Source organism: Parasteatoda tepidariorum, chromosome 5 (genome assembly GCF_982258835.1).
Source record: "Parasteatoda tepidariorum strain Cologne lab strain chromosome 5, Ptep-v5.0, whole genome shotgun sequence".
In the NCBI taxonomy this organism is placed as follows: Eukaryota; Metazoa; Arthropoda; class Arachnida; order Araneae; family Theridiidae; genus Parasteatoda; species Parasteatoda tepidariorum.
In genome coordinates, this window is record NC_141759.1 from 116,296,633 (window position 1) to 116,324,517 (window position 27,885).

At 30.8% G+C, this 27,885-nt stretch overlaps 1 protein-coding gene and 1 long non-coding RNA gene across 2 annotated transcripts in view; one reads left to right on the forward strand and one right to left on the reverse strand.

Moving 5' to 3' along the window:
- The window catches only part of LOC147810049 (pre-mRNA 3' end processing protein WDR33-like), a 162,886-nt gene extending 137,928 nt beyond the window's left edge, over positions 1–24,958 (forward strand). The window contains exon 7 of the transcript XR_015434081.1: positions 24,584–24,958. The gene's annotated coding sequence lies outside the window, so the exon portion shown is untranslated. The remainder of the gene's footprint in view (positions 1–24,583) is intronic.
- On the reverse strand, positions 8,886–16,125 carry LOC147810050 (uncharacterized). Its single transcript, XR_015433566.1, has 4 exons — positions 15,988–16,125; positions 13,603–13,723; positions 10,727–10,832; positions 8,886–9,199 (listed from the first exon to the last, which is right to left on the reverse strand). It is a non-coding gene; the product is annotated as an uncharacterized LOC147810050 (long non-coding RNA).
- Positions 24,959–27,885: the final 2,927 nt, after the last annotated feature.

The window sequence follows — 27,885 nt, forward strand, 5'->3', positions numbered from 1 at the left end:
TGTAATATAATACCTGGCTTAGTTCGAATATTATGGATCAATATTAAGTGGAGATATAGGGCCAAATATGACTACAGTATATTAAGCTTGAATTGCCTCATTTTCACGCTATTTAATAAGTTCATAACGTAATTCATAAATATTCGTTTAGCGATCTATGAAAATATTTATGTCATCTTTATACACCTCTCACATTAAGAGTCTGCTTAATTTAAACAGTATAAGACGAAGGCTTAGGATAGAATAACATTTACCTAAGATTCATAAGTGATATGATATTCTTGAAAAGGTTAAAAGCTAGTGGGGTGAAAATTTTAATTTTTCAGAAACTAAAATGTCGGATGTAATACACATTTTCTCACATCTGGGAATATTTTTTTAAAGCGTACAGAGTGTGGATGAAAAATCCCCCCCCCCCCACTTATATTTTTGAATGGTTAAGGACATTAAATAGTTCAGAGTTACTTTTAATCTTTTCAAGAATCAGATTTTCCCAATAGATTGACGAAGGAATTTTGCAATAAAAACTATACTTCACTAAACATTAACCTTACAGAAAAAATATTCAGAATATATGCAGTCGACAATGAGGCAAAACGCCGTAGAAAAATAAGACACCGGAGTCAATTTCATAATCATAAATTAAAATTCTAAATTAATTTTCACCGTTTTGACCTTAATACGAAATTTTTTTTTTAAAAACATTTGTTTAATCAAAATTCTGCGTCAAAATGCAAAGAACACTTTTGGGGGTTACACTGGGTTCCAAAAGAGGTAAGCCATATATTTAAATTTAGAATTTAATTCTTAGAGGGATGAAAAATAAAACATCTTCAAAATAGTTCTTATATCGGTTAAAAATATTTCATTCTTGATAATGATGAAAATTTTGCAGTTTATGTCTAGTTAATTAAATTTGATTTCTCACCAAGACCAGGAAAACACTTCTTTAAATGTTTTAAGAGTAAAGTAAATGTTGCCAGATATGAAAATAGCTCTAAATATTTCTAAAACTAGTGTTCCAACGTTAAACTTAGTCAAAGCAAATCTAGATTTCATCAAAACTGAATTAACTATCCGTAGCTATAACTATTCGTAGCTATAACTATCCGTAAAGTAATTATAGATAAATCCAACTATAATCCTATTATTTCCTTCTTGTAAATTTTAAGTAAAACCTGAAGATAAATTTACCAAACCCTTAAGTTTTAAATTACCACTTCAGAGGCATTAACTTATTTCAGTCTGGAATAAATAGAAACTCTTATGTATAAGAAATATGAAACTAACCACTTAGTGTAACAAATATTTATTAAAAAGAACATTTTGCAATACATATAAATATTCTAAGCCACATTTTGACATTATTTACATATTACATTTCCCTCATTTACATATTAGTGTTAAACACCTTCCTTAATTACATGGAGCTCTAATAACAATGGAGTTGAAGCAACATTTCATATTAAGCTATCGCTTTATTTACACATCCTTTTACATAAACTGAAAATTTTGCATCAAATGAAATATTTATTAACATAGATTTCTTAAAGAGTACATTGAGGTATCAAACAGTAAACTGGATATTTAATTGCATAAAGATTATATTGAAAATTCCCCTTGTAAAAATCTGCATCAATACATAAAGAATTAGCCTTAATTATTGAGCCTTAATTATTAAGCCTGAATACATTAAAATTTTTAACTGAAATTAATTAATTTTGTCATTCTGAAAATTGCGTCTCAAAAAAGAAAACAAATTTAACATTTCAAAACGTTTTCACTTCAGAATTAAAAAGTTTCTTTTGAAATTGAAACTATTCATTAGTTTTTGAAAATTTATGTATGAAAAGCAGATTTGTGCACATTTAGCGCATAGTTTTTAACTTTAAACTTTAGACTACAATTTTGATGAAAACTAGCATTACTTTTTACTTTAAGTTAAATGTAACAGTTTATTTACATTTTCTCTGCCTTTTTAATTTTTATAATCTCTTCCGAAATTTTAAAAACTTTTAACCGGATTTTTTTTCTTTCGGCTGGTTTATAAATTCTGAAGACTTACTGCGATTGATCTAATTTTTACTATAATTAAATAACCTTAGAGTTCTGTTGAACACACGATCATTATAGCGAAATAAATCAAAAAGGGAACTCTTCTTAACTATTCTGTTTAAGTGTCTATGCTGAATGAATACATAAATAGCTTGTTTCGAGTTTTTAAACCAATAGACACTACCGTTAAAGATTTAAGGTCTCTACACAGTACGAGGATACTAATCCTCCACAAAAGAGTGCATGAGTGAATCGAGAAGTTCCGAAACGGCTGGACGAGTGTGAAACATGACGCGAAAGCAGAACGGCCGTCTTCCGCTTCCACGTCATATTCCACACTAGTCTAGTATAAGGCTCCTATACTATCAGAGCTGACCTATCAAGCAATATTGGAGCAAACAAGTTAGCAAGTTAACGTTATGTTAGTATTAGTTATGTTATGTGCTTATGTTAGCTCTTCGCTCCAAAAATGAATGATAAGTCGGCCTGTCTAATTCAGGGGCTCTAGTCTAGAACATACCGAAACTTCCGATTAATCCTTGCACACTTTTGCTGCTGATAGATGTCCCCTAATTGCCCCAAATCTGCTATATCATCGACTATAACCGCGCTAATACTGGCTGTTTTTCATTGAGCTGTCTTTTAATTGAAGTTTATTGATAAATACGTGCAACTAGGTTTAAATTTTGCTCTCTAGAACTATATAATGCTATAGCCGCAATTTCTATTTAAAATTTCAAAATTTACTTGGGTGGAAGGAATGTTAACAGCGTAGAATTAGAATTTCGTTGAAATTTTACTTCATAGAAAACAAAACAGTTAGCTATCCCTAAAGATAGTTAACATTTCGTATTATCTCCAACATTTCATTTAAATTTGCATAGAATATTTCTCGTCTGTTAACAATGTTCAGCTTAGGGTGGAACGAAAATGAATTTAGAGATTACAAAATCTATATTTTAAAATTTACAAATCTGCATTTCATATGGTCAAGTTTTAAACTCTAAAACAAGCTTATTGTTATTTATGTCATTAACTCTTATCGAAGTATTAAGCGCAATCGCAACATACTATGAGAATAAGAAAAATTGTTCAAAATTTTACTGTTAAAGACTTAAAAATGAACACATTAAGAAAGTTTCTACATTACCTCGTGGATTGTTTTGGCATTTTTTCAAACTGGCAAATTTCTGATAAAAACTTAAATCGACTTCTCCGACTAAGAACCTATATTTACAGTATTTTTACACGGGAATTTGAGAAAAACACACTGATACAATTACAGAACTTGCTAGATTTAAAAATATGCGTTCACGAACTTTTAAAATACTCATTTGAATCAAATTCTATATGTATATTTGCTTTACGTAGCACCAAACTCAGATATTTGGAATCTTAAATTGACAACATTTGAGTTATACGTAAATACGTGGAGTTTATTTTAAGGCATGTAAACACTTACTAAATACCTATTCTTTTTATTAGAAACATATACACGCTGAAAAATTTAAATTTCCTTAAAATATATTTTAAATAGTTATAAGTTATCCTGAATTTGGATAAATCTTGTAGCAATACTAAGTTAAAACATTCACAACTCCAATGGTTTTAAATTTTCGAATAGACTTGATTTAATTCACGTTCCAATTTTGCCATCTAACTTAAATTTAAACTTATTTATAAAGTAAATTCTATAATTTGGACCTTTAAGGACGTTATGATTTATTTTCGAAATTAAAATATATTCTTTTATCAGACTATGGGATATTCTGCATTCTGAAAGGATTACTTTTGTAAGGAACCTATTTTTAGTAATCTCTACCATGCGTGCATCGAAAACTAATTTGTCTAGTGCCCACTTTTTTCGTTTTAGATTAGTTTAATGTCAAGTAAAGGATCCTGTACACGAAGTTCCTCATTGCGTTATGCCTAACAGTTAGAATTCATTATCCTTTAATGGCTATAAAAGTTTTAAAATGTGCCGACTACTTTCCAGAATGTTGAAAACCTGGTTAGAACAGATTCATACTGTGGATAGACGGCTCCAGATGCAGGACCTAGCTTACTTATAAATCATACTTAGTCAATCTATTATGAAACTAGTTTAATATTACAAGAGATACTATTTAAACAAACTATTGCAAACTATTTAAATTGATAATTATTCTGCAAACTACTTAAATTGGTAATTAAGGTTTAAGTTACTTCGTCGACCTAAAATATCACTTAACTAGGCCCATCAGGTTGAGGAATTAAACATTTGGAGTCGTGCATCCACCATCCGAATTTAATCGCTTGTGATAAAATTCTACATAAGAGTTGAATCTGAGAAAAATTTCAGCTATACATCTTTTACAAGTTTATTTGATCAAATTTCACAATCAATTTATTTCTTCCCTCAGCCGGCCAGCTGGCCGAGCGGTTAGCGCGCCTGACTTCGCTGACTTCGAAGCCAATGGCCGCGGGTTTGAATCCCGCTCTGGGCATGGATGTTTCTCTTGTGTTGTCCTCTGTTGTGTGTGATGAGTGAATGTGGCCCACCCTATGAACGGGTATGTGGCAGTGTGGCGTGGGCAATGTTATTCCCCTCCGTGACTTTGGTTCACAGGTGTCCACTGGGTAACGCGAAATGAGTAACAACTCTGGCATCTTCTAAGGCGAAACGAATAAAGTTCAGTGCCTGCCATTCGAAAAAAAAATTTCTTCCCTTAATTGCGCATAAGTGACCATTTAACAATACAATTGCGTATGTATTGACTAATGTAACATTGGATGAAAAAAGATTGATATGGAATATTATAAAATTTGCGATAAATTTTAAACGTTACCCTTTAGTTACAATTTCCCAGAAATATCGCGAAAAGAAAATAAATCAGAAGTTTGAGGTAAGAAACGAGACAGTTTCAGGCTATTATTTAGGGTGTGTCTAATAGAAATGATTTTCAAAATTAAAGCTGTCAAGTTTAATTTTTATGTTTTTTTATTTTATTAATTTTAGTTTCCGTTGGTATAAGTACCATAAGCTCTCCAGTCATAGTAGAAGTCGCTAGTTTTTTTTTTTTTAAATGTCTACCGAGTTAAAAATTTGTTTTAGTTTAAAAATACAAATTTAAATTTGATTTTGTAAATACTTATTATAACAGATCCACGTTTTTAAAACTCCGCTGTCTACATCTTTAATTTACCGGTTTTGCAATATTTCATCAGAATTAGAAATTTAAAAATTCGAACAAAGCTGAATTTTAATAAAATTAGTTTGTTTCCAAAATATTTCTAAGCGTTCTCTACGCGTGAATTTTACTATTTTATAACTGAAGATTATTCAAAACTGCTTAATTTCATAACCTTAATTACAAAAAATTTTAGTGCTTCTTAATTCATAAAAATTTTAATATCTTATATCGCGTCATTGTGCCCCATTGTTTTAACTTATTTAACCGCCGAGTCAATGAATCAATGTTAGTTTGTGATTGAAATATATGTTATAGTTAGTCGTATGTTAGTAATTAGACAGAATTAATGTACACAAAAATATGAATGCATAACGAAATTCCTTAAACATGAACTGCTTTAAATTTGCTCATCCCAGCATATTTACATTAAAAAAAGAGAAAACTCAAAAGTTTTCTAAATTTATTTACTTTTTAATATATCCTTTTATCACGTGCTATACTCATAGCCCGTTTCTCAATTAAACTAACTGAATCATCTGTAATAAATATTGTTCAGTGTTGAAGTTTAGCTAAACAGATACTTTTGGGAGCTCAAAATGTATCATTAAAATGCTATAAGTATTTAGAGTTGAGATGAAGCAAATTCAGGCATATCCATTTAAAGATTTTCGTTATGCAAATAGACTCGGCAGAGAAATAAGATTAAAAAACAAGACTAGTTTTGTAGAAGCCCATTTCTAAAAATATATTTTATCAGAAATATAATTTCCGTTTAACGTAAGAAATCACCTGACAAGTTGAAATATTTGTTACTATCAAATTTGTTACCTATCTAATTCATTGTAGGAGAGAACGAGTATAATTATTTTAAACTACAGATTTTAAAACTTAATTACTAAACAGTTACGTTTAAATTTTTCTTAATCATTTCGTTCTTAAATTTGATATAGTTCTCATTAATGTTTTTAATTAATAGAAAACGTAGAGTTGTTATTGCCTATAGATACTACAGAAATGCTTGAAAAATTATAAATTTAGATACGTTTGTTTAGTGTAATTTATCCTAACACACTTATAAATACGCAGATAAAAACAAGACTGTAGTATTAACACGACAAACATTCAACATTGTGTTTTCAATTGAGGTACACTATGATTAGGGCGAGCCGGCCAGGTGGCCGAGCGGTTAGCGTGCCTGACTGCGAAGCCATAGGCTGCGGGTTCGAATCCCGCTCTGGGCATGGATGTTTCTCTCTCTTTGTGCTGTCCTCTGTTGTGTATGTGTATGATGTGTGAATGTGGCCCACCCTATAAACGGGTTTGTGGCAGTGTGGCGAGGGCAATGTTGCTCGCCTCCGTGACTTTGGTTCACAGGTGCCCACTGGGTAACGCGAAGTGAGCAACAATTCTGGCATAGTATAGGCAAAGACTCAAATTCAGTGCCTGCCATTGGCAAAAAAAATTAGGGCGAAAAGAAATTTTGAAAAAATGCGGAGTTTTGATGTGACAGCGAGTCTTAAGCCTTAAGGGTTTTAAATATAAGCGATGATTACACAGGCAGATTTTGAATTATCATAAAAATTTTATTTGGAACAGTATACACGTTACCTTAAATACTAAAACTGCTACTTAATAATAAATTACTAATGAGGTAGTATTTATTCATTGCTATCAATTTGATAGTTTGCTTTATTTAGGTAACAAAATGTGCGATAATGCATATTCTGTTTTTTTTGGTATCCAAACATGTCGTTACTGCATAAAAGTTCTGAAATTTAAAATGAGAGTTTAATTATACCGGTTTTCCCCTGCTCACATTGATTTGTTAAAATTAAAACAAATATAAGAGTTACTTTAGTATATTTTCATAAATTTGGAGTTGTGAATTTTATCAATTAAACGTTTCATTAAATCATTTTTTACTCAAGTTATGCTTTAAATTTTCAGATTGATTAAGTGTATTTTAAACGTAGATTTTAAACTAGCACATTTACTTCAACCGATTCTTTAATGTGAAATACGTATCTAATAACGCATTTAGTGGAGAATAAGGGATAATTTAAAAATTAGTAATACCAAAAAATTCGATCTAATGTTCTATTTATCTAAGTATGCTTAGTCTGAGAATTTGACGAAAGTACTTTAATTTTCAATTCCCTGAATTTAATGCTTTGAAACGCAACTTTAACTGGCACTAAAAAAATTCCTTTCAATATTAAAACCTTAGATTTTAGCTTCTTTTACAGTTTAACGCAAAAACACCAAAAAATTTTAGTTAGTTCTTTAGCGTTGAAAGTTAATTTTTCTTAGATATTAAGTCATAGCTGATAACAAGTAATAGCTGACAATAAGCTTGCCTTAAAAATTTTAAGAATTTTAAAAATTTTAAGAAGGTGCAACGAATTTGCAAGCACTAAGACTAACTGCAACTAATTTTAGATATTTAATAGGTAAATATGACTCATTAATGAATAAAAATTTATGTATGATAAATAAAAAGAATATTAAGATTTGAATTTTCTGTTTGTTTAAAAAAGCTTTGAAATAAATTTTAGAAAAAAGGTACCTAAAATTGCTTATAACTTATGAGTCTGGATTTAGATTTAATTAAAAAATATATAGCTCAATTCTTAGGAGAAATTTAAATATTCATAAAATAAGAGTAGAATTTTCATATCATTCAAGGAGAATATAAAGTAAACCTCTTGTTTAGTTGAAGTAAGGTACAGTGAGCGCTTCTGTTATGTCGTAACGACAAGGCAACTAAAGTAGGCCATCTTGGTAGGGAACGATCCTCGTGGCAACTGGGTCAGTCATGGAGATCTTGGTAGGGAACGATCCTCGTGGCAACTGGGTCAGTCATGGAGATCTTGGTAGGGAACGATCCTCGTGGCAACTGGGTCAGTCATGGAGATCTTGGTAGGGAACGATCCTCGTGGCAACTGGGTCAGTCATGGAGATCTTGGTAGGGAACGATCCTCGTGGCAACTGGGTCAGTCATGGAGATCTTGGTAGGGAACGATCCTCGTGGCAACTGGGTCAGTCATGGAGATCTTGGTAGGGAACGATCCTCGTGGCAACTGGGTCAGTCATGGAGATCTTGGTAGGGAACGATCCTCGTGGCAACTAGGTCAGTCATGGAGATCTTGGTAGGGAACGATCCTCGTGGCAACTAGGTCAGTCATGGAGATCTTGGTAGGGAACGATCCTCGTGGCAACTAGGTCAGTCATGGAGATCTTGGTAGGGAACGATCCTCGTGGCAACTAGGTCAGTCATGGAGATCTTGGCAGACTACGGCTCTCGTGGCATCTAGGTCAGTCATGGAGATCTTGGCAGACTACGGCTCTCGTGGCAACTAGGTCAGTAATGGAGATCTTGGCAGACTACGGCTCTCGTGGCAACTAGGTCAGTCATGTAGATCTTGGCAGACTACGGCTCTCGTGGCAACTAGGTCAGTCATGTAGATCTTGGCAGACTACGGCTCTCGTGGCAACTAGGTCAGTCATGTAGATCTTGGCAGACTACGGCTCTCGTGGCAACTAGGTCAGCCATGGAGATCTTGGCAGACTACGGCTCTCGTGGCAACTAGGTCAGCCATGGAGATCTTGGCAGACTACGGCTCTCGTGGCAACTAGGTCAGCCATGGAGATCTTGGCAGACTACGGCTCTCGTGGCAACTAGGTCAGCCATGGAGATCTTGGCAGACTACGGCTCTCGTGGCAACTAGGTCAGCCATGGAGATCTTGGCAGACTACGGCTCTCGTGGCAACTAGGTCAGTAATGGAGATCTAGGCAGACTACGGCCCTCGTGGCAACTAGGTAAGTAAAGGAGATCTTGGCAGACTACGGCCCTCGTGGCAACTAGATCAGTAATGAAGATTTTGGCAAACATGGACATCTAGTCAGAAATGGAGATCTCGGAAGATGTCCCCAGGGACACGATATGGCGGTGAAGTACTCAATACAAAGCCTAGTGTTAAAATATAAACTGTCCTTACTTTTATGGTAAAATTATAATAGGTCTTTTAGTCAAAGAGAGACAGTGTCTGATATCCGAGCGTCGAGGGAAAGTATGACCATTAACATTATGCACAGGTCTCCGTTAACCCCATTTGTAGGTAGGCCCTTGAAACGCAAACCCCAGTCTGCATTATTTCACTAAAAAATGTTCTTAAATCTTATTACGGTGGTCATATTAGTTTGAACATGTAATTCGTACTCGCAGGACCACTGAACTATGTGCGTAATTTTCAAATCGCTGGAGTAAAACGGAAATCTATATAAGCAAATGCAAACCAAATGCGAATGAAAACCTCCGAGACTAACAATGGTGCAGTCAAAATTTCAATTATCAAAAACTTTAAATAGCCATGAAATTAAGTGATATTTTTACTTTTGAGTGAGCGGGGATTACTGAAATCTAATATTTGATAAAACTTTTGTGACGGTTTTAATTTTAGAGCTTTGTGGCGAATAACTAAATTTCATCAGTATCCTGACCATTCTAAGCGGATTTTCAGTAGAAGTTGAAAATATCCCTCACCAAGAAACTGAAGGTGAAAATTAATTTCAGATATGAAAAATATAACGTAGGGCTCAATACTGACGCAGCGGTAGAGGGATCATGGCTAAAAGCTCCTTACCGTCGGGCTAACCGTGGAAGGATTTGCACAATTTTATAAGGCTAAATTTATTAAACAGTGTCTTAAAATTAAATTTAAAGTTAAAGAGCGCACGAAATATTTTTTTAAAAGAAACTAGATCAAAAACTACTTTGTCATGCTATGCTAACAGTTCTAAAGTCAATTGTAACGCATCAATTTCAAAATCTCTATATTAATGTTAGAATTTTGAATCTTAAATTTCAAAACGACAAGTAGAAATAAATATATCAACATTGAATTTATAAAATTTAATATACTTAATGCTTGATAAAAACAAATATACACTTGCATCCTACCGTTTAGTTCAGCGCTAAAATTACACAAAATCTAAAAGCAAAATTCAAAAGTTTACTTTAAAAACGTGTCGAGTAAAGAACCAAAATCAGCGTTTTGTAAAATTCCTTTAAACGAAAATTCTAACAAAAATGAATTAGAGAATATTGCTTTCATATTAATTAATATAATACTTTATATATTAAAAAAGGAACCTTTTAATTTACTCAAATAAAGCATAAAAATATAAGTTTCTACATCTATTTTCATCAGTCAGCATGAAAAAATTACTATATCATTTCTAAATATCGGAGTTAAAAAATTTAAAAGGCTTTGGAAAGCTAATGAATTAAAGTTAAAGTGTGAATAATAAAAAAATTTGCTGAAATTACCCATTTTCACCTAGTTTGATACCTTCAAAATGTTTATTTTATTGAATAGTTAGATGAGTCAAATGTTTTATAATACAATCCGTGGTAAAAATGCTACAGAGTAAATACATTAAAATTTATATTAAACAAACTACTTGAGTAGATCAAAATAAATCTTAACTTACTTACCCATGCATATCTGATAATTCTTCTGCAAGGAATATATTTTCAATCCAGTATAAGCAATCTTTTTGTAGTAGAGTCAAATAACACTTCTAAGGTAGCTTCCTGGATCCTGTAACAAATAAATTATACTGTGGTGTATGTTTTATATAATGTAATTTAACCCTTTAATGGGCTTTTTGTTTCTAGGAAAATTAAAGTATTTTTGGAATTGAAATTGTTATAAGAAAAAAAACTCATTTAGTTAATAAAAATGCCATTTCTTTGTGGTAAGCATATTAAGCACGACCTATTCCAAACTTATTGATTTATTTCTCTTTATTTATAAAATAAATTTCATCAATGTTACAATCTTCCAAAAATTATGCATTTTATATTTTTTATAAGTTCTTAAACTAACAAATGGTTGCCAATTTTATTCAAACGCACTTCAAGAAAGCTGAAGTTATTCACAAATTGAAACCTAAATTAAAAATGGTAAAAAAAGTTCACCCTAGTCTTTAAAAATGGGTGGTAAGTACACCACCTTGGCCTTAGAAAGGGTTAAGTTGGCTGATGAACGTTGTATACTTATGACTAATATATCGATAATATTAGACAATTCAACGACAATACTAGAGTTCGGTGTTACATATTTATGTGGTTAAGTTAAAATCTCTAATTCCGAGAATTAGAGAAATAATTTTAAAAAAAAAAAAAAACCTTTCGCTCATTTTACAGTTTTCTGACAAATTTATTTTCTAGTCTGAATGACATTTCAACTATTTTCGAATTTTTAAAATCTGTTTACTTTAAGTCGTGAAAAAATTACTAGTTACAGAAAATTACCGAACGACCCAACATAATTTTAGATATATGTTCGTAGCTAGCCAGGGTTGACCTACGAAGGAAATACGCAGTAACATAAACGACCTATTCTTAGAAAGCTACAACGCATTTCTTTACACAGTTTCAAAATCATGAATAGATTGCTCATAAAATTAAAATAAGCCAACAACGTACGCAAGATCTTTAATGTATACAAATAGCAATTTATATATAACAATCTGATAGTGTTTTAGTACGAAATTATTTAATATATTTAGCTAAAATTATGCTATTTACTGATTTTCATGCCCTTTTCGATTTATCGGGATACAGTTGAATCTCCCAATAGATTTATAATCGGAAAATTATATAGCACTGATATCTATCATCTTTTTATTCTAATTTCCAATTTCGAAGAAAATTGCTTCAGTTAGCAATTTCTATTAACCATTGCGTTAGTAGCCATTATTGATGCCAGGAGTTACACAGATGGACTTTGCTCCAAAGATAAATTTCTCAATTTAAAGTGTAATTATTTTGTCTGCAAACTTTTATTTTACGATTTATTGAATTAAAAGGATAAAATTTCTTTGAATTTAATGGCACCAGCAGGAAAACATTTGCGCAAATGCTAACGAACTATATCACTGCATAACAAAATTAAATGCATAGAAGCCTTCAATATAGAAAACAATTTGCTTTTGTTTAAGCAAACAAGTTTTCGCTAATTAAATTAGTTAAAAAATTTGGTATACGCTAATCGTTACTGAATTATTAATATTTAATATTTCAAAGTATTGGGATTAAAACTATTTGGAATATAAAGGGAAAGAGTATTCAACTCATTTTAACTTAGTGCGTACCCTTGCGTAAAATATACAAGCGTATAAAAAAATTTTAACAATGAGTGGAAATTACATTTAAAGTTTCAAACAGTAAGTTAATTAAATACTAGGAGGGGAAAAAGGATAAAGTTTAAAAAATAAGTACAATGTTTTAAGTACGTACAATGCCTGGAATCATTCATAAACTGCTACTAATACTCAAGTTACAGGCTGTTAAAAATATAGCAATAATTTAAATTTTAAAATAGCCGTTTCGTAAACTTTAGTTTGTTTTCCATAAAAGAAAATAAGCAATACGATAAGTCTGTTTTGCACAACAATATAAAACTGGTTTTAATAAAGCGTAACACTGTAAGCTAATAATCAATTTGAAAACTAACACTTTAAGCAGGCTAAGATCTTGTCAGAAAATTCAAAGAAAATTATTTTTAAAAATATCCAAGCGAGTACGTTAATAAACTAGGTATACTAATTATACTTAAGAGTAATCCCAAATCATTGAAAAATACTAGCGTACCATCAATCTCGAAAGTTTAAAAACGTGTACAAGCTAGAATTAAAAAGACTAACTTTTGAGTTCGCGAAAAAAAAAAGTCACCAATAAACAAACTTCAAAAATCTTGCAATAGCGGGTAATACATTTATTACTATTTAAAAGAAAAGAGTTAAAAATGAGATCTGTGAGCTAAAATGAAAGTAATGTAGAAGAGTTTCCAGATTATGAAGTTGTGAACATATACGAAGACTAATATTAACTTTTTTCATTTGCCCGAGATGATTTGGGATAGTAAACTGATGGTGAATTAAATATTTCTTACGCATAAAAAATTAAAATTTAAACTTAGAAGTTATGTATTATGTTTCGTTTCCTTGTATTTATTAACGAGACAAAAATATGTTGACTTTTCTCTCAAAACATTGGTAAGGGTTAGCGGTTAATCTATCAGCATGAAAAAATTACTATCTCATTTCTAAATACCGGAGATCAAAAATTTAAGCTTTTGGAAAGGTAATAAATTAAAGTTAATGTGAATAATAAACAATTTTCGTCGAAATTACCATTTTCACCTTGTGTGATACGTTCAATATGTTGATTTTATAAGATAATTCGATGTTTAAAATTTCTTATAATTCAAATTTATGATGAAAATGCTACACTAGAGTAAATACATGAAAATTTATATTAAACAAATTTCTTGAGTAGATCGAAATAAATCTTAACTTGCTTACCTGTCTATATCTGATAATGATAAGCAGCATTCTTCTGCAAGGAATAGAATTTTCAATCTAGCATATTCAAACTTTATGTAGTAGAGTCTCAAACATTGATTATAGGGAAACTTCTTGGATCCTGTAACAAATAAGAAAAATAAATTAGGCTGCGTACACAGTGGCGTACCTTTTTTATATTTTTAAGTAATGCACTTTAACCCTTTAATGGGAAATTTATTCCTAGTAAAGGTAAGTAAAAGTATTTTTGAAATTGAAATTGTTAAGAACAGCAATTGATATAAAAAAACTAATTTAGTTTATAAAATTGCTATTTTTTGGTGGTAAAGTATATTTAGCACGAGATCTATTAGGAACTTATTGACTTTTCTTTATATATATATATAGAATAAATTTTATCAATACTACAATCTTCAAAAGGATTTATGCGTTTAATATTTTAATAAGTTTTTTTTAAACTAACAAATGTTCACCAACTTTATTCAAACGCACTTCAAGAAAGCTGAAGTTATTAACAAATGGAAACCTGAATTAAAAGTGGCAAAAATGTTCACCATAGTCTTTAAAATTTGTGGTAAGTATACCCCCTTGTTGACCTTAGAAAGGGTTAAGTTGGCTGATGAACGTTGTATACTTATGATTTATATATATCGATAATATTAGACTAATTCTACGACAATGATAGAGTTTGGTGTTATTTATACGGAAAATTAAAATTTCTAATTTCGAAAAGAATTGGAGAAATTAAAGACTTAATATTTTAGTTTTACAGTTTTCTGACAAATCTCCTTTCCAGCTTGTATGACATTTCCACTATTTTCGAATTTTTAAAATCTGTATTTAAGAAGTAATGAAAAATGACCAATACAGAAAATTACCGAACGACCCAACACAATTAGATAAATGTCGCAGCTAGCCATTGTTGACTTACGAAGGAAATTCTAAAGTACTCAGTAACCTCCACAATCTATTTAGAAAGTTACAACGCATTTCTTTACACAGTTTTAAAATCATGAATATATCAGACATAAAATTAAAATAAACCAACAATGTAATGCAAAATATTTAATGTATACAACCAGCAATTTATATATAACTATCTGATAGTGTTTTAGTACTAAATTAAATATAATCTGTTAAAATTAGCAGAAGATTTAATGATTTCATGTCCTAGTAGATATATTAAAATACCGCAGAAAATTTATAATCTGAAAATTATACAGCATTTTAATATTTTCCATCCTTACATTATTTTTCTAGTCTAATTTTAACTTTTTGAAGGAAATTGCTACAGTTAGAATTTCTATTGACTAATTTGTTAGTCTCCATTATTTATCTCAGGAATAACAGATGGAATTGGGAGCAAAGTTTGCAGACAAAGTAATCACAATTAAATATAGAAATTCTATAATATTTTATTATTTAATGACTTATTGAAAGAAAAAGTTAAAAAATTTATTTGAATTTATCTCACCGGTTAGAAGATATAGCACTTGCGCAACTACAAACTAACTATATCACTACGCAATAAAATTAAATTTTGTACAAATATTTTATCGAAAGAACAGTGAAGGAGAGGAACGATCCTCGAAATGCATAGGGTTGTGAAACCGAATGAAAATGAATTCGTGTGACTGATAAAAATAATTTGATCACAAGAAGCCTTCAATATAGAAGACATTTTGCTTGCTTAACCAAACATGTTTTCCCTTCTTAAATTAGTGAAAAAAAAATCTGCCATACTCTAATAGTTATTAAACTTCATTTCAAAGTATTAGGATTAAAACTGTTCTGAAGACAAAAGGAAAGATTGTAACTCAGTTTAACACAGCGTATTAATACCATTGCAGAAAATAGACAAACGTATACAAATTTATGAATATACCTCTTAATATTGAGTGGGAATTACGTTTTAAGTTTTAAACAGTAAGTTAATTTGATATTAGTGAGGGAAAAAAAAGGACCAAGTTTCAAAACTATGTACAATTTCTGGTATTAATACATTGTTGCAAATACTCAGGTTATAGCCTTAAAAAAAGAGAAAGCACATAAAGTTTTTCATTTATTGCTTTGTAAACTATAGTTTGTTTCCATACAGGAAATTAAGCTACACGATTACCCAGGTTTACACACAATATAAAACTGGTTATGATTAATCGCTTAACAAGTAATTTTAATCTAAACTAATAATCAATTTGAAAACTGATACCTTAAGCAAAGCTAATATCTTATCAGAAAATAAAGAATATCCAAGAACGTACGTTATCATACTGGGTATTTTAGTTATTATTAAAAGTAATCCCAAATCATTGACAATTACTAGCATACCACACAACTAGAAAATTTTTAAAGACATGTAAAAGTTAAAGAAATATAAAAACTTACTTTATAGTTCTTCCAAGAAAAAGTGATCCATAAACAAACTTTATTTAAAATGAGCGGTATTTAACATATATGGTATACATAACCATAACGGTATTTAAAATGAGACAAACTACATTATGTCTACCTCTTACATAAAACACACAAGCAGCGAAGGCCGTGCTTCGTAGTATATATCCCTTAATATCGATAACGATTATTTTCCAGCAAAGTTGATTTGAGTTGAGTTGTTGATGAAGAGGGTGTGTAGTACTCGCTTTTTTTTAGATAAGCTTTTTTGAGCTTGGGTTTTGTTGATTTAATTCATTTACGTCGCACTAGAGCTGCACAATGGGCTATTGACAAGGGCCTGGAAAGCATTCCCGAGGATGATCCGAAGGCATGACCTCACAATTTTGATCATCTGCAGAGGCATGCTATGTCTTTCCTCTAATCGTTTTAGTCAGGCCGGGATTGCCTGGTTGGTAAGGCACTGGGCCCATGTCCAAGAGGTCGTGGGTTTGATCCCTACCGGCCAAACACTCCCAGTGTCATAAATTGAGACTGATGCACGTCAAATCTGTCGAGTCACAAAGTCCTCCATGTTCCAATAACAAATCATACCTCTAGGGGTAATGATCCAGGATTGCCTTCTGGATGGGCTCAAAATCACAAGGCTACGGAGTTGTACATTAGTAGTTGTAAACCCAAAAAACCTGTTCAACGACTATTATAAAATCGTCAAATTGGATTGTCTTTCTGAGGAATGCTCTGAAGCGGGATTCCGTTCTAACCATGATTCTACCGAATTCGTGCAATTATATCTTCGATTTGACAAGGATTTATTACCCTTCATTAAAATTGAGTATGCAAATCTACATGTGAATAAATTAATCAAATCAATTTGATATTCTAGTACCGTTCAGCTTGATGAAGTTTTGCAAGGGAATCAAGCAAAGTAGCAAAAAAACATAGAGCCAGCACAGTGATATAGACACAGATTCGTTCCCCGAAATCACTGAAACACTTCGACAACAAAGGGATCAACATTCAAAGTTTTTATATCAAATATCCGTTCCTTCTAATGAACGTGCAAGGCGGCTTATGTATGTGTGTAAGAATTTTAAAAAAATATCAAATTTTTAATTATGATTTGTAAAGTTTATTTTTACCGTACGTTTATAAACATGTGTGATTGATGCATAGAAGATTATACGGTTCGATTCTTCCGAAGAGTTGCAAAAACGAATAACATTCAACCACAAATTCTGCAAGACTTTCATATAAAAGACTAACTCTGAAATCGAGATCCGCTCTTCCCCGCAAATCCCGCAGTGGACTGATCGTATGGACGTGATTCTCAGTAGAACACCGAACTGGTTGCGGTCAATAAGTGGGTGGGTGACCACTTTGATCTGCCTGCGTAGGGATCGAGTGGGCTTGCATGGTGCCATTTCTCGTTAAACTCTTCAACCGTTCGACTTCGCGCGCAAGTCATCATGCTACCGAATCAGGGGAGCCATCCCCTCTGTTGAGAATCAAAGTTGCGATGGAAAAATGACGGTATGGCACAAATATGGGTTTGTGATTTGCTTATTTTTTGGGGGTTTATAAGGGTTTAAGCAATACTTACGCAAAACAGACAGAACAAAATTTTAAAAAATTTTCTGAAAAAGAAAAAATCGAATCTTTTTTTCAAAATTATAAATACTGCTTTAAAAACGAAAGTTTTGTTTTATACTAAGTTATATCTTTTATTTTTACCTAATTCCAAAATTAGGTTACAATAATAAAACTAAAAAGAGGTACAGCAGCATTCTTGCAACAAGGACAACCAATCACTATAACGACAATGCAGACAACATTTTGCATCGACCTCCTTTACTTCCCACACAAGCTAGCACCCATCGCTTTGTTGGAGTCGAACCCCCGTGTTAAACAGCGACAGTTCAGTGCCACTGAGTCATCGCTGCTCTGTAAAATTAAAGCAAAATTCTGAGTGATTGAGAGTTTCTCAGATAAGCATTAGTTATTAGCCTATTTTTGCTCACAATAGGGAAAGGGGTTCAAAATTGCCAAAAATCAGTATATATTTGAATCAGAATATTTAAATGACCCCCAATTACAAATTATGGCTTACAAAAGTATTTAATGGCAGAGATTTTATACGAATATCAATATTTAACTTAGTTGAAATAAAATAGTTTATATTTATGGAGATTGATTTTCATTGGTAAGCGCAAAATAGAGTGTCAGTTTCGTTAAACAAGTAAAGTAATTCTAAATCATGGCCTTTTACATAATTTTTAGTTCCCTTGTGAAAAATACTTAATCAATAAGAAAATAAAAAAACACTATCAAAATCTAACGAGTCTTTAACATGGAGGGCGAGACAAACTATCACCAAAAAAACTTGTTTTATAGCAGAAGGAAACGTAGAAGAAATGATATTTAATACTTTATTTTATATAACCGTTGTTGAACAGCCGACCCAATTTTTTGGGTTTGCAACTACTAATGTTCACCTCTGTAGTCTTGTAGTTTTAAATCCAACCCAGAAGACAAGAGAACTCCTAGATCAAGTATTGGGAGTATTTGCCTTCTTGGAGGACTTTTTAATGGAACTAACCCGCATATGCGTTACACGGAGAGGAAAACCTCCCGCGGTTAGTCGGACGGCAAAAAGACTCTAATATATGATCCGTCAAACACTGAGGATATTTTAAGTCTGCACTGCGGTCAGTGTAAGCCAGATGCGGAATTCGTATCGACCAGCCGTCGTTAGGATTCGAACCAGGTTCACTTCATTGGAATTCTCCGAGCCACCACGACTCTAGATAGAAGTGTTACAAACACCTTCTTCAGCAATTAAGCAGGTTTTGATGTTTCTAATCCAGTCTTCCTTAATAGTAATTCGCCAAAGTTAGATAGCGATTTTGTTAGTTCCTCGTGTTTGTATTTTGCTACCCCATTTTCTCAAAGAGTTTTATAAATGTGGCTACTAGGAAGGAATAGGTTCGTAAACATCCCGATCTGACAGTGGTTCATGTCATTCTGACGTTTTATTTCTTTACTAAACGAATAGCAAACAATTTTCCTTTTAAATCAACTAATTTACTCTCTTTTTATACTTTTACAAATGTTGAGAATAGTTATCAGAGAAACATAATACTTTATTCTTGAATTTGATTACTTTATTTCGAATTGAACAGCTAAATGATAAATATTCATTAAATTTTTTATAATTGCATATCTTTTTCATAATTGTATTGTCGTTTAAAAAGAATTAATTCCATTGTGCTAGTGTTCAGATTAACATTTTACTTAAATAATTTAATATAAATAACCGATATATATTAAATAAATTCCGGATTTTGGATAAGATACAAATATAATTATTGCTGGTTAAAAAAAAATTCCAACCTTCGGAACCCCTGTGACCCTTCCTAAAGGTTCCGCGGAACATTTTTTGGAAACCACTGCTTCAGAATATGAAACTTTTCCATTTTAGTTTCGTTTTTAAATGTCAATACGATAAGGATATATTTTCACAATCCAAAAAATTACTGATCAACTGAAAAATTAAAGCTCAATTGTACAAACCTAAAAAGGTCTATACGAGAGCTTGTTAGTACAGATATTAACTGTCCAAATGCAAAGTTTCTCCACTAGAAGGAGCAACACTCGTTCCTCTGGTTTGATCCTTAACCGATTTTCAATCTCAGAAGCTAAATAATTGATCTAAGTTTACGAACAGAATTTTATTGTGACAGGTCAGTAAAATATCAGTAAATTCTGGAAAAAAATACAAATTATTATTATTATGAAACTGGTAACAAAATGATTACCTACATCTCGGTTTCTAATAAATGTGACAGTATCGTTGCCATTCATCCCAACAGGTATGACAATTTCTTGAGTCACAGCAAACACAACACACATTGAAACCTGTAATAAAACCTAGAAAAGAGTTAAAAGTTTTTAAATGCCGTGCAGGATAAACCTTGTAATACGTGTTATTAGCCGTGGTTGGTAATAACGCACTACAACTGGTGAAACTACTGTAGTCGCCACTTTTTTTCACAGTTTGTAAGGTAGTGTGTACTTACCTTACAAACATATAACATATAACAATAACAGGAGTAATCTGCTTACGCATGCGTCAATTGTGGCCAAGGTTGCAGAGGAGATGTGAATATTAAGTAATCATGGTGCATTACTTAGACATGTAATTCTCAAATGCAGAAAAATGAAGGAAATGAGCGTGCTAGTAGACAGAATTACAAACAGATTTTAAATGTATATGCAGTTTTAAATATATATATACCCGTCAATGACGATTTCTCACTTTTAGCGTCTTTTCAGCTTGGTTCTATTTAATCTTCTATATTAATAATGTTAAAAAATCATGGTATTTAGAGGGTCCTCTAATATTATTGCCTTGAAATACCATGTTTCAACAACTTACCAAGTCATCTTTCAACAAAAAAGAATAAGTATTTTAGAATTGTTGGAAAATTCTTTGTGTATTCTCTCTTTATTAAAAAATCATAAAAACTCTTTTGAGTGTTCATTATATTTTGTTTTGCTGCATGAAAACTTGAAATTACTAAGATACTTAGAAAAGTGCTCAGGAATTGTGATGGAATAAAAAAAATTATCATTAAAAAATTAATTGTTAAGCTTGTTGGAAAAAATACCATCGTTCGCAGACTGCAGGGATACCACTACAGAGTCAAAATTTGGCATGTTAAAAGATTTCCACGTGTTTGTTTATTAACTTAACAAGGAAATATTTTTAAAAATTTCAATTTGCTCAAACAATTTTACAATTTTAAAAGTTTTTTGTGCGAATTTTTCTACCTTTTTTTTTTCATTGCTTTACATTACATTTTGCTTTTTCTGCTCAAAAAGTATAAGACTTAGAAACTTGAAATGTGTGCAAGAAATAAAAGTATGATTCTATTGTTATTTCGGGATACAACAACTTGGGTAACCGTTAAAGTAAAAGAAAATAGCTGTTGAAATGAAACTACAGAGTTGAAATTTAATGTGCTGATGGAGAGCAGCATTTAACGAGAGTTCTTTTCGAAATTCCCACCTGTTTGATAGTCATTGCAAATAAAAATGCCTTTTTGTGATTTTTTTTTTAGATTTTTTACTTTAAATGTTATCTATTGTTGTAGAAAATTTATTTTTCTCCACGAAATCTTTATTTATTTATTTTTACTTTATTAACTCACATATGAGCTGTTGTAAATCAAACATTACAAAAGAGAGAGAGATTATGTGTTGTCAGATATAAATCTTAATATTTACAGTGAAATTTTTAAAAATATTAAATAAAACTTAAAAAGTGCTAATAACCAGGGGTCTGTTTAGAAGAAATTTGGGTCTGTCAACGGACCCTTCACAAAATATCTTTCCAAAAAAAAGGACCCTTCACAAAATAATTTATCCTTTAATTGGACCCTTCACAAATTTCTTTATCCTCATCATTGTTTTGTTAATCGAATAAACCCTTCACGGGAAAAAAAAGGAAAGACCATTCGAAACGAACTAAGTTTTCCAAGTTTCCCTAAGTTTAAATTTCAAATGTTGTATTCTAAGAAAATAGTTCTACTTTTACAAGCGTCGTGTGCACATTCTTATTGGTATTAAATGATTTATTTTTTTTTGTAAATGAATAATTGATCAATTTTCGATTCATAATCAATTAATTATTCTTAACATTAATTAACAGATTATTATGTAATAAAAATTTATTTCTAGCAATTTTTGAAATAAAATATTGTAAATTTAAGAATTGTAAGTTTACTTAATGTGTAATACATTAAAAGTGATACATAACTAAGTTGTGTTATTTAAAATATGTCAATTAAAATTATTAAAAATGTGAGTGAATTTGTTTCCATTATTCGTCCGAAATGAATATTCTGCGTTGAGCAGTATAGGCTAAACACCAAATATTTGTATGTTGCATCTCTAATTTAGTAGCAGCCATTGTTGAACAGAATCTTGTATCTATTTGCAATTTAAAAACTTCTTGAAAAGGCTTTTAGCAATTTTTGCAATAACAAGACCCTATTTGCACAAATTCACAAAAGTAGGACCCTGGTTGAAAGAGTGTGACTTACCGCTTGTTTTATATTCACAAATATATGAGTAGTTTTTTCACAATTTTACAAAAACAGGACATTTCACAAAATGTCTGGACAGACCCTTGATAACTTTTCTCTATTTTGAATTGGTATAAATTTTGTAAAGGAGTAGAATTACTTTTCATTTTTTTCTTCTGATTGAGTCACACATACTGTGTTCTTTCGGCTAAACTTTTTTTTATAGTCCAAAGGATTATTTTACATAATATAACTCATGATTGTAAAGGGTGCGCCATTTGTTATTCGCTTAAACTGCACCAAAAATTCTTTTAAGTATCCCCCCCCCCTCTCTCTCTCTCAAAAAAAAAAAAGTATGAACAACCAGACCTAGTTCATATTATTAAAGGCCAATCCAGGGATGAGATTTTTTCTGTTTTTTAGCGGATTTCCACTTCTTCAGAAAATTCAGCCATTGAAATAAAATAATTATATTTATTTCCGATTTTTCAAAGGTAAACAGAAAATTCAAACTACATAGCTACCAACCCTTCCGCATTTGTACTTATTTTAGCTATTTTCTCCGCTTTTACGCGCAGAAGGTAAAATTTTTCTCATTTTTACCTGCCCGCCAGATAGCTCGTATTTTCATAATTCAGACGTCACTGTTTTTATACCGATGATTATTAGTATATGTAGGTGTTACAACATCAGCGAAACTGGAAGAGAATATATTCAAAACTTACATTCTGTGCTTTCAAAGAAGAAAAAGTAGGATTTGTCACCAGATGTTTGAAGATGGGCTAACGACTAAATATAGCAAATAAAATATATAGCAAACAAAAGCAATCACTTAAGAAATGATTCAATTTTTTTTTTTTTTTTTTTTTTTTGAAACAGGATCAAAATCCAAAATTTAAAAAATAGTGTTGCTGTTATTTATGCTATAAAATGCAAAATTCTTATCTAATGAAAAATAATTATCTAAACAGTTCCTGATTATGTAATTTTTCAAACTAAAATAGCAATTTTTGTATGTTAAGGAGTTACTATATATTTCTACTTCACAATTATTGATACGTTTCACAGGGCTCTAGTTAGATTAGAATATAATATGAACATAGTGATTCCAATTGTAAATGTTTTTTGCTATAAATCACGCAACAGTATTTATTAAAGGAAATGGAATATTAATGTTTCTTCTCCGTAGTTTTAATTTGCTAAACAGGTAGTTTTTCAAGTAATAATTGACTCTTATGTGAACTAAAGAAAAATATAATTTCCAGCTTTATTTTTTCAATTTGTAATTTTTCTTTTTACTAAATGTTAAGTATCGATGTAATCATTTATATAATAAATAAATACACAATTTTATGTCAACACATTGTTATTTATTATGTTAAACTGTCTGGAATTTATTATGAAACGATTGCGCGTGCGTAAAATTTACTAGTGTGGAAATTCAGCTTTTTTGCCTTTTGGCCAATCTCATCCCTGCCAATCGCATTCAATGGCTAGGACACCTTTATAGATCTGTTATCCAAAACCCTGAAAAAAACCAGTAGGTACAAGAAAAAGGGGTCGTCCACCGACTAGGTGACTGGACACAGTTGAGAGGTACCTAAAGATAATAGGAAAAACTAACTGGAAGGCCATGGCACAGAATAGATCAAGATCTCAAAAACTTATTAGGACGACCTTGGCCTGTCATAGGCTGTAGTGCCCAAGAAGAAGAAGAAAGGATTAGTTTACAAATTCAAGTGATCATCCATTTCGTTATGTTAGCAAATGTTCTTGCATAAAGCTAAATGATTGTTTATTTGGAAACCAAAATGTTCTGCGTGTTTGTGGAAAATATTGGCATTTAAAAAGAAATAAACAATGATGAACGAGAATCGATTGTGGGGATTGGTGAGCAGAGCGAGCAGGGGTCGTAGCCTTCTAGTAAGATGAGAGTAAACAAACAAAAATAACAAAATGTAATTAAATTTGTATGCACTTTCATGGGAATTTCAGTTATAATGGCAATTTTTAAATCTCTGATAAAATGACATCTTCTAATTTATGATGTTTTTGTCCAATCTGACAGCCTCATCATATCAAGGTCCTACTGTATGTATAAAATATTTTTCTGAATAACTTTATGGAGATAATTTATAATAAATCTGAGCATCAAATTAGATCATTCCTTTGTTGCAAGTGTCTTGATTATCCAAGTTCTAAATTTTTTTGTTTTGTCTATCATTAGAGAGAATAGTTATGAATGTGCATATTAATAGGTGAATAAAATAGGGAACTCACTTCTTACCAATTCAAAATAGGGAACCTACTTCTAGTGTAAGGAAATTTGGATGTAATGTTTCCTAAGGATCAATATTTTCTAAAGTCAATGGAAATCTACTGGGAAACAATAATACTATATTATTTGTTTTCTTATCATGATGCTTTAATATATCTTAATTTTAGGTGTTGCTAGCCTAGCCCTGTTCATGGTGTGTAACGTTTTTAAAAAGTGCTTAAAGATGCTTATTTTTGTTATTTAAAGGCCCATCAAGGTGCTTTTTCATAGGGTGTTTTTAAAAAGTGCTTAATTTTCCCTTTTGGAAAAGGACTTTTTTTTCTTTACCCTGTCAATTTTTCCCACCTATTATGCAAAACGTAGTTTTCTCACACACGCTTTTCACATTGTTCTATGCAACGTTTTCGCAATTCATTCAACCACAATCCCACCATTGGTCCATAGTATCCATGTTTGAAGAAATACTTGTGAGTTCGTATGACCGTCTACTCAGCTGAGTTCGGTGAGATTATTGCTCTATCATGTGCTCCATTTTGCAAGATATTCTCAGACTTCATTTTCCACTCCCTGATATCGAACCAAAAAAATTTATTAAAGAAGAGTTTATTAAGAGAGTCTCTTTATTAAAGAAGAGTTTTTTTTGTCAAAAACTATTTATTTTATCATGATCATTTTATTTATCATGATTTTTCATTTTGTTAATGTAAATAGTGCTAGAAAATATTTTTTGAGAGCTTTAAAAGTTCTTAAAAGGTGCTTATTTTTTGTTTTAGGATTTGACTACTAACCTTGTTTATGAAATCTTTACCTTTACAGCTTGAGTACAACTCTCAACCTGAGTTTTTACGGTACAACAGTAAAGTTCACACCATTGAAGGAACCATTCCTCAATTTCACGAGACTGATATTGTTAGCTTAGGACGTATTCCATCACTTGTAAGACAATGTACCAGGTGAGAACAATTATTAAAATAATTTTTTTTATTGCTCTCAGTATACAACCGTAATTTTTGTTTGTTGTGTAATTATATATATAACAAGTTATCATTGTATAATAATTTAATATTGTATAATTATGTGCCCTTGTCCTCTGGCTAACCTGTGGGAGGTTTTCATGGTTTTCCTCTACATGTAAATTAAATGCAGGGTAGTTCCACCAAAAAGTTCTCCATGAAACAAATTTCTCCCAATACTTGATCCAGGAGTTCCCTTGTCTTCTGGATTGAGTTCAAAAGTTCAAGGTGACTGAGCTTAACACGAGTAGTTGTAAACCCAAAATTGGGATGGTTTGTAAAATCATTGTTATTTTATTTCTCCAATGTTGGCAGGTATGCAATGAAAAACTACTTATCATTTTGAAAATATTTAACATGATGAACGTAATTAATTTTTTCTTTGTTTCATCAGTTATATAGTCTTAAAATATAAAATAGTCTTAAAATAAAGTGTTACAGACAGTTTAATTTACTGGTTTGGAATGACATCTAGTCTAAGTCTGAATTTGTTTTGCACAAGCTAAAAATGAATATGATAAGAATTATGGTAATTTTTCACTCAAAGTTAGTAACAAAATCTCCTGACTTTTCCAGAATTTTTATTAAAATTTCAATTAAATTCTGAATAGCACTTTTGTTATGAAAGGCAATATTTTGTCAGAAATTAAATATATTTTTGTTCAATTAGCAATGAAACTTATTTCTTCGTAGAAAATTTGCAAAATATTAAATTTTGTAAAAAATGAAATTTAAATGAGCTTAACATGTAGATTTTTAGTGTAGACAATTATATGAATTTTAGACAGAAGCATTATTTTGGATAGAAATTGGGAAAATATAAAAAATCTTTATGAAACAATATATTAATTATTATTTAGTCTGCCATCATACACCCACCTTATGGTTAGGAAATAACAAAATGCTTAAAAAACAAGCTTTATTTTCAAAAACTAAGTATTTTTAACTAATTTGAAACAAGAAATTGTTTATCAAAAAATATTTTTCACAAATTAGTATTCCAGTTTTTATATTTCTAAAAAACTTTAATCATTGCAAAATTTTTACACAGAATAATAAAAATATATGTTAGACAATGAACCTCATTGGTTACTTATTGTTATCATCAATTTTAAAATTGATTGTTTTTTAGGTTTGTCTAAAGTTTTTTCAAGGTTTGGCCAAAACCTGGAACGAATCTTAAAAATAATGATAACTAGCCGATGAGTTTCAAAGTGAATAACTTTCACAAAAAAGTAAGTAGTTAGTAAAAACTTTGCTGCTACATGGTTGAACTTTTTTGGATTATAACTAAAATTATATCATTCATTTGTGAAAACTACTTTTTGTTTAAAAATTTGTTTTAAATTTCTTCTTCAATCTAACAATATTTTCAGTTCTAATTCTTTGTTTTTAGGCTTTCTGCGTAAATTAAGTTTGGCTTTTAATCAGATGTATCAATGATTATATTATTTCCACTTTTGAATTATTTATTTTTTTTTGTTTATTTTACTTCTACAATGTATGCAGGTATGCACAATTAATATGTGATATAATTTTGATCAAAAAGTAATTGTAATTTATTGTATAAAAAATCATATATCTGATGAGATCTTGCCTCATATTGAAAAAATATATTCTGGAATTTTGTAAAATTTTCTTGGAAAGGTATGGGAATTTAATTTCTAAATTTGAGAGGGAAACCTGACACAGCTTTGATTATGACAGCAAAAATTGCTATCTGAATTATGGAATTTAACAAGGTGAACAGTCAATCTCCCAATTCCCTCAGATTAGCAGGGTTTTTGTGTAATTTGTATTTCTTTGATTACAATTGTTACAGAATATACTGTTTCTTACAGATGTTATAGAATTTACAGATGTTATAGAATGAATATAGATGAATATAGATGAATATACATGAATATAGATGATAGAAAGATGTTACAGATGTTATAGAATTCTAACCTTTGATCATTTGATTTAATTATAATTGTAAATGATAATGATATTCGTTTTATTTGTAATTATTTATTCTGATCGTATCTTATACTAACCAGAAATCCGGTTGGCCTATACTCGTATACTCGTGCAAATCCAGAAGCCCCTTTAAAGACGGAAAAAAATTTCCATTTTTGGGTTATTTATTAAGACTATTTCAAAATTTTTCAATTTATAATTCAAAATTTTTTTTTACCTTCTCTTCTGAATTCGAAGCACTTTCGAGTGTAAGTGGGTATTAAATAAATGAAATTATTCTTCAAAAGTGAGGAATATCATTACTATTCTCATCACTTTTATTATTTTTTTAAGCAAGCACTTTAAAAGAAAACTGTGATTTAAATGTTTTTATTAGAGTTATAAAATCGCTTTAAAATTGTTTCATAGAAATTAAAAATTAAAAGAAAAATTTTGCTTAAGAATGAAAACGATATTTTAAAAGACACCTGACTCCTGCATTAAAATTTGATGAGTAAGTTAAACATCTGCTAGCAAAAAAGGCATATCGTATTGAAAGAAATGAAGACCCCGT